The sequence below is a fragment of the Hibiscus syriacus genome, unplaced genomic scaffold (assembly GCF_006381635.1).
Source record: "Hibiscus syriacus cultivar Baekdansim isolate YM2019G1 unplaced genomic scaffold, ASM638163v2 tig00116965_pilon, whole genome shotgun sequence".
Taxonomy (NCBI): Eukaryota; Viridiplantae; Streptophyta; class Magnoliopsida; order Malvales; family Malvaceae; genus Hibiscus; species Hibiscus syriacus.
Window position 1 is genome coordinate 4,449,499 of NW_024063490.1, and position 7,762 is coordinate 4,457,260.

The following is a 7,762-nucleotide window of genomic DNA, read 5'->3' on the forward strand; positions in this document are numbered from 1 at the left end:
ATTCCAAATGACAAGCTATTGAGGAAGTTAGTTTACGCTCTTCTAAAAGCTTGGCAATCAAAGAAGACGACGATCATCGAGGCTAAGAACTTAAAATCCTTGACCCTCGATGAGCTTATTGGCTCTCTCCTCACGCATGAAATGATGCTTAAAGAAGAGGAAGACCTCAAGAAAAGAGATGAGCCAAAGAAGGAGACGGAAAAGAAGAATAACATGGGAGTTGCTCTCAAATCCATAAGAGATGAGAGTGACTCGGATGAAGATGACGATGAAAAGGAGATGACATTATTTACCAAACGGTATAGAAAATTAATGAGGCCCAACCGAGGAAGAAAAATCAAACGAAATGAAGGTTTCAAGAATAAACCAAAAGAGAATGACCCGATCATTTGCTACGAATGCAAAAAGTCGGGGCATGTCAAATATGATTGCCCATAATTGAAGAAGAAGGGTCAATCAAAGAATAAGCACAAGTCTCATGTGGCTACATGGAGCAATGAAGAAGGTTCCGATGAAGAGGAACAAGAAGTTGCAAACTTGTGCTTAATGGCCACCGGGGAAAACTCTAAGGTAACCTCTAACTCATTTGACTTAGATGATTTATCTTATGATGAGTTATTAGAGGATTATAATGGGAATCAAATTAGATGAATTTGAAAAGAAAAATATCGATTTTCATAACTTACTTTCAAGAGTAAATGACGATCATCAAAAGAAAATTGATGATCTTAAAGCTTCTTTTAATAAAGTTGATCCAAAACATGTTGAAAATTGAGAAGGTTCAAAAATCAACTTTGTTAGAAAAAGTTTTAAAAGCTACAATCATATAGGTCCCCAAAGAACCTTAAATGGTAAAATCATTAGAAGTATATAGGTTCCTAAAGGACTCATTACTACTAAAGATAATGATATCCTACACAAATGGATACCTCAGGGGATTAGGATTTTGGAAACTAATGAATATGGACCCAAAAGAACTTGGGTACCAAAAATCAAAATTTAATCTATGTTTGTAGGAAACGGAGCATTGCTACAAGGCACGAGAAACAAATTCAAACTCATGGTACCTTGATAGTGGATGCTCAAGACACATGACTGGAGACAATAGCCGGTTCATAGAGCTTAACGCCAAAAATGGAGGAGAGGTGACTTTTGGTGATAATTCAAAAGGTAACATTGAAGGTATAGATACTATAGGTAATACATCTTCCATAGAAATTAAAAATGTATTATATGTGAATGGATTACAGCATAATCTATTGAGTATTAGTCAATTATCCGATAAGGGATTCAATGTCATGTTTGAGACTTGTGGTTGTAAAGTTGTTGACATTGCATCTAATCAGATTATGCTTGTTGGTCATAGAATAGGAAACATATACATGGTGCATTTAGATTCTATAGATATGACTAATTTATGCATAGTTTCTAAGGACGAGCATGATAGTTGGTTATGACATAGGAGACTAGGACATGCTAGTATGAGTGTTTTACAATGACTAATTCAAGGAGATTTAGTTCGAGGGTTGCCTAAACTAAAATTTGATAATGATAAAATTCGGTGATGCTTGTTCTAAAGGAAAACAAAAGCGAGTTTCTTTTAAATCCATTAATGATGTATCAACTAGTAGGGTTTTACAATTGATCTATTTAGATCTTTTTGGGCCATCTAGGACCACTAGATTGGGTGGAAAACAATATGCATTTGTCTTGGTAGATGACTATTCTAAATATACTTGGATTCTATTCTTAAGTACTAAATATGAAGCATTAGAAAAATTCATCACGTTTTCAAAAGTAACCTAAAACGAAAAAGGTTACTCCATAACTTATGTTTGGAGTGATCATGGCACTGAATTTAAAAATCTTGGATTTACTGAGTTTTGTAATTTTAATGGTATTATCCATAATTTTCAGCACCTAGAACCCCTCAACAACATGGAGTTGTTGAGAGGAAAAATTGAACTTTAGAAGAAATGGCTAGAATCATGCTTTGTGAAAACAATTTGCCAAAATATTTTTGGGCGGAAGCCACAAATACCGCTTGTTACATCATTAATCAAGTAATGATTAGGCCTATTTTAAAGAAAACTCCATATGAACTTTTCAAAAATAAAAAGCCTAACATTAGTTATTTTCATCCTTTTAGATGTAAATGTTTTGTTTTAAACAACGGTAAAGACAATCTTGGCAAGTTTGATGCTAAAAGTGATGAAGGAATTTTTCTGGGTTATTCCTTAAATTCTAAGGCTTATCAGGTATTTAATAAAAGAACTTTAGTTGTAGAAGAGTCTATACATGTTTTTGATGATAATCTCCTTCCGAGGAAGGATTCTTGTGTAAATGATGATGTAGGTATTGTAAACACAAATGACATTAGACATAACGTTGGAGAACCATCATCAAAGAAAGAAACGAAAGATGAGGAAACTCATGATGTTCTCGAGAATCCAACCATTGAAGAAAGGGAAGTCTCTTACCCAAAAGAGTACTACTATGTCAAGGATGGTGAGATAATATGTGATCCATCCAAAGGGGTAACAACTCAATCTTCTCTTAGAAATATTTGTAATTATGTAGCATTTATCTCATGCATAGAGCCTAAGAATATTAAAGAAGCATTAAATGATGAACATTGGATTATGGCTATGCAAAAAGAGTTAAATCAATTTGAGAGAAGTAAAGTATGACATTAGTTGAAAGGCCTAGTAATTAATCTACTGTAGGTACTAGATGGGTATTTAGGAATAAGCTTGATGAAAGTGGTAATATAGTGAGAAACAAGGCTAGACTTTTTGCTCAAGGCTATACTCAAGAAGAGGGCATAGACTATGATGAAACATACGCTCCCGTAGTTAGGATGGAAGCAATTAGAATGTTATTAGCATTTGCATGTTTCAATGAATTTAAATTATATCAAATGGATGTTAAAAGTGCATTTTTAAATGGTTTTATAAAAGAAGAAGTGTATGTGGAACAACCTCCTGGTTTTGAAGATTCAAAATTTCGAAATCATGTTTTTAAATTGACAAAAGCGCTGCTTTATGGTTTAAAACAAGCTCCTAGAGCTTGGTATGAAAGATTGTCAAACTTTTTAATTGAAAAATGTTTTTCAAAAGGGAAGGTTGACACTACATTGTTTTTAAAGCATAAAGGTAAAGATTTATTAGTAGTTCAAATTTATGTTGATGATATAATATTTGGTTCTACTAATGATGCTCTTTGCCAAGAATTTTCTAAGCTAATGTAGAGTGAATTCGAGATGAGCATGACGGGGGAGCTCTCATTTTTCTTGGGACTCCAAATCAAGCAAAGAAAAGATGGCATCTTCATTAATCAAGCTAAGTATGTAAAGAATATGCTCAAGAAGTTTGGACTAGAAAATGAGAAACCTCATGCCACTCCAATGAGCTCTTCTACAAAGCTTGACAAAGATGAAGGATGTAAATGTGTGGATGTTGAATTGTATAGGTCAATGATTGGCTCTTTGCTCTATCTAACCGCAAGTAGACCGGAAATTATGTTTACTATTTGCTTATGTACTAGATTTCAATCATGCACTAAGGAATCCCATTTACTAGCTATTAAAAGAATCTTTAGATACCTTAAGGACATTCATAGTTTAGGACTTTGGTATCCTAGAGACTCTAGCTTTAGCTTACATGCCTTATCTGATGCAGTTTATGGAGGATGCAAAATAGATAGGAAAAACACCTTCGGTACTTCTCAATTCCTAGGAAATATGTTGATTTCTTGGTTTTCAAAGAAACAAAATTGTGTTGCATTATCTACCAGTGAAGCAGAATACATTTCAGCGAGTAGTTGTTGTGCACAAGTTTTATTGATGAAACAACAACTTTTTTATTATGGAATTGAAGTAGGTACAATACCTACCAAGTGTGACAATACTAATGCTATTTATCTCACTAAAAATCCCATCCAACACTCTAGAACTAAGAACATTGAAATTAGACATTATTTCATTAGAGATCATGTCACTAAAGAAGATATATTTCTAGAATATGTTGATACTTTGCATCAATTAGTGGATACTTTGTATTAATTAGCGGATATTTTTACAAAACCTTTAGATAAAAGAAAGATTTTGGACACTTAGGAGAGAATTAGGTTTAACTGGCCTATTTTTATATAGAGTTTAAAATAAGCTTAGCACTTTTAATTAGAAATAAAAATTGCTTATAAAAATAATATTTTTGATTACATTATTTGCTATTAGTCAGGGGGAGTTTATGATTCTTAGTGAAAATTGATTATATGTTCAAATAGTTTTAAGAATAGATTTGGTTAATTGAACATAGTTAATTTTCGTAATATGAGTTACCAAGACCACTATAAAAGATTAATTTGGCTTTTTAAATGATTAAACACAGATTTTTAATTTTTCTGACGATAGGTATCGATACCCCCTTTACATGGGTACCGAACCCCTCCTTGAATGGGTACTGATACCCCCACATGAGGGTACTGATACCCTACACGGGTTCTGGTTATTATACGCCTAAATTTCTTCTTTTTGCCAAAACCCTCACCTCTCTCTCTCTCTCTCTAATGTCGTTCTTCCTCTCTTCCTCACTACTCTCCACTTTTACCAAAATCATCAAATACAAGTCGGAATTACTTCATTTTTCAACTCCTAAACCTGCTGGAATCATTAAAAATGTGCAATCAATAACAAAAACCACTCAAATCCAAAATTTTCAAGGTAATTTTTCTAAATCCACTATTTTATTGATTTTGAACATATAACTAGTTTTAATTAGTTCTAGGTTTAAATGTATATTGGAAATTGCTTAGATTTTAGTTTAAAACTATAATATACAACTAATTTCATCAAAAACACAATATTTTTTTCAAAATGTTTTGAAATTTTAGAATTTAAAAAAAAATCTAATTGTTGTTTTTTATTTAATTATGTTGTTTTCATGAAAACTATACATATACTGATTTTTCAAACATTGTTTTCAAAAATAGTTTTTCAATATTGCTCATTAGGATTATTTTTAGAGAACCTTGAAATAATGATGACTCATTTGAGTTTTGGGATTGATATTATTGTATACATGTGTTTTAAAATTGCAGGTTAATCTTTTCTATTCCGATTTCCTAAGTAATGTCTCCAAAACACCCTAGGACGTCCATTAGTCGAACAAACTAACCTCCTAACCCACCTCTAAATCCACCTCCTATTCAACAAATTCTTCAATGACCTGGTCGTAGACAAAATCTCTTCTTTAGGTATTCTTAATATTTTGAGTCATACAAAATCCGAGAAGAACGAATTCCATCTCTTCAAGCTATGCTATAAATAAACTTTAGATATCTTTCTACTCTAGAAGCTTGGAAGTTTGATAAATATTTTCACCTCCAACCATTTGTTTACCAATAACTTGTTCGAATTTTCTACTCAAATTTCGTTTGTATTCAAAATCAATCTAAAACTGAAACAATAGGAATACGATCCTATCTTCTAGGTCGATTCATCCATATTGACACTCAGTATATAGCAGATGCATTTGGTTTAGACAATGACGACTTATGAAATGAAAAAGAAACAATAGGTTTTCCTTACAAGGTCAAGTCTAGTGCGAGTGTATTCGATCTCCCAGATCGTTTTCTTCATCTGATGATCTCTTGGTGGTTTAGACCATATGGAGGCAAATACTCCTCTTTTAGAGCCTTAGACCTTTGGTGGATACATTGTATCCAAAATAATAGGAAAATTAACCTACCTCATATTATCTTCATCGAACTCGTAGAAACCGTAAACCTTGTTCCTAATAAGAAAGTTTGTGAAACTCTAGTTTACAATTGTCTCCTGAGTAATTTGTTTAGCAAAGTCGAGCTTAGAGTACAACTTGATGTAGCCATCCCTCTCAAAGACCAAATCAATTTGACATCTTTAAAGAAATCGGGATGGACATTGAATAAGGAATCTAATCAATGGGTTCGTTCAGTCGACAAAACTCCTGGAGCTAATTCATTATGAGCTCCACCTCCTACGGCACTGGCAGATGATGATGATCTTGAGTTTCAATAACTCATGCAAGACATTGATGATGAAGTTCCTAACGATGAGCTGACATCGGCATAGCAAGAGAGTCAAATGCCTCCATATTTTCAATCGTTTATGGAGACATTCGACTTTTGGTTTGCATCAATGGATTCACGGTTTACATCCATAGAGTCCCACCTAACAACTATGGGGGCTTAACAATTGGATATTTTATGTGAGATGTGCGTGAACAATGAAATAACAAACGAAAGAATCAATGCGCTTACACTTGAGATGGCCTCTATGTGAGCTCATTTTCCTCCTCCCGATCCTTCTACAGATGCTTGAATATTGCCTTGCTTTAGTTTTCTTGGATGGGACTTAGAACTTATTGTTTTAACATTTTGGATGTTTGAATTTGTGGATGTTAGAATTTGTTTTGGATGTTTGAACTTAAATTTTATATATATATATATATACATATATATGTTTGGTTTATGTTTTGCATCATTTACATCATTTACATATTAGTAAATATGACCAATTTACCATTATTTTTTAATATTGAATTATGGAACTCATGGCTAACATTTCTCTTGATTGTGATCTTAGCAGCTTACGCTTTATCTTAACTATCAATTGGCTTAAATTTAAAAAATCTTGTTTAAAACTGTTTTCGAATCTTTTTGATTTAACAAAAAAATGGGAGAAGTATTAGAGTAAGGGGGAGTGATTTATTTTCAAAGTATTAGAGTAAGGGGGAATAATTTCAAAACTTGATTTCAAAAATGATTTTCAATTAGAAAATCTTAAAATTACTAAAATATTTTGTTATATCAAAAAGGGGGAGATTGTTGAAAACATTTTAATGTTCAATATAAAAAATTAAATGTCATTTCAAGATTTTCTAATCATTTTCAAATATATATTCGATCAAACTATTTGAATATCAAAATATTACTCCAAGTTTTTCAAATGTCAATTTCAATCCTTACTCAAGTGTAAAAGTGTGTTTTAATCTTTTAAACAATTTTACAAAGTATTTCGAGCCTTAATCAACCAAAAATATTTTCTTAATAAATCTTACACCGAAAAACCAGATTACCCAGAGGGAACCGATACCCACCCAAGAGGGTACCAATATCCCTATGTAAGATTTGGCTCCAAGTAATAACAGATTGCTCGGAGGGTATCGATACCCCCCAGAGGTACCAATACCCCTAGTCTTATAACAGTCGAAATATTTGGATTTTACACTACAAGTATCGATACCCTATGAAGGGGTTCTGATACCCCCCACGCTCCAAGTTGTTTTATTAATTGTTTTCACACAATAACGACTCTATTGACTCCACCAATGACCCCCAACATTCAAAATTGATCAAAGGAGTATTTAGACAAGCTTAGAAGCCATTGATCAACAACAATCATCAAGAATCAAGAGAGAATCAAAGAGAAAGCATCAAACCTCAAGTTTGAGCATTTTCAAGCCTATTTCATTCAATATTCATTTTTGCTTTCAAGAACACTTATTGTGGTCAATTGTATTATTCTTGAATATTCTTTTTTTTTGTTCTAGAATTGTGCAAACATCTTGCCTTGTGAGGATTTTCTTGTAAGTTTGCTAAATTTGTATTGTTCTCTTTGGGAGAGTGTGTTCTCAAGAATTTGGGATATAATTCTTGAGGGATTTGTAAGGTCACTCTTTGTCCTCAAAAGAAAGACAAATTAGTGAATTTGTGAAAAATC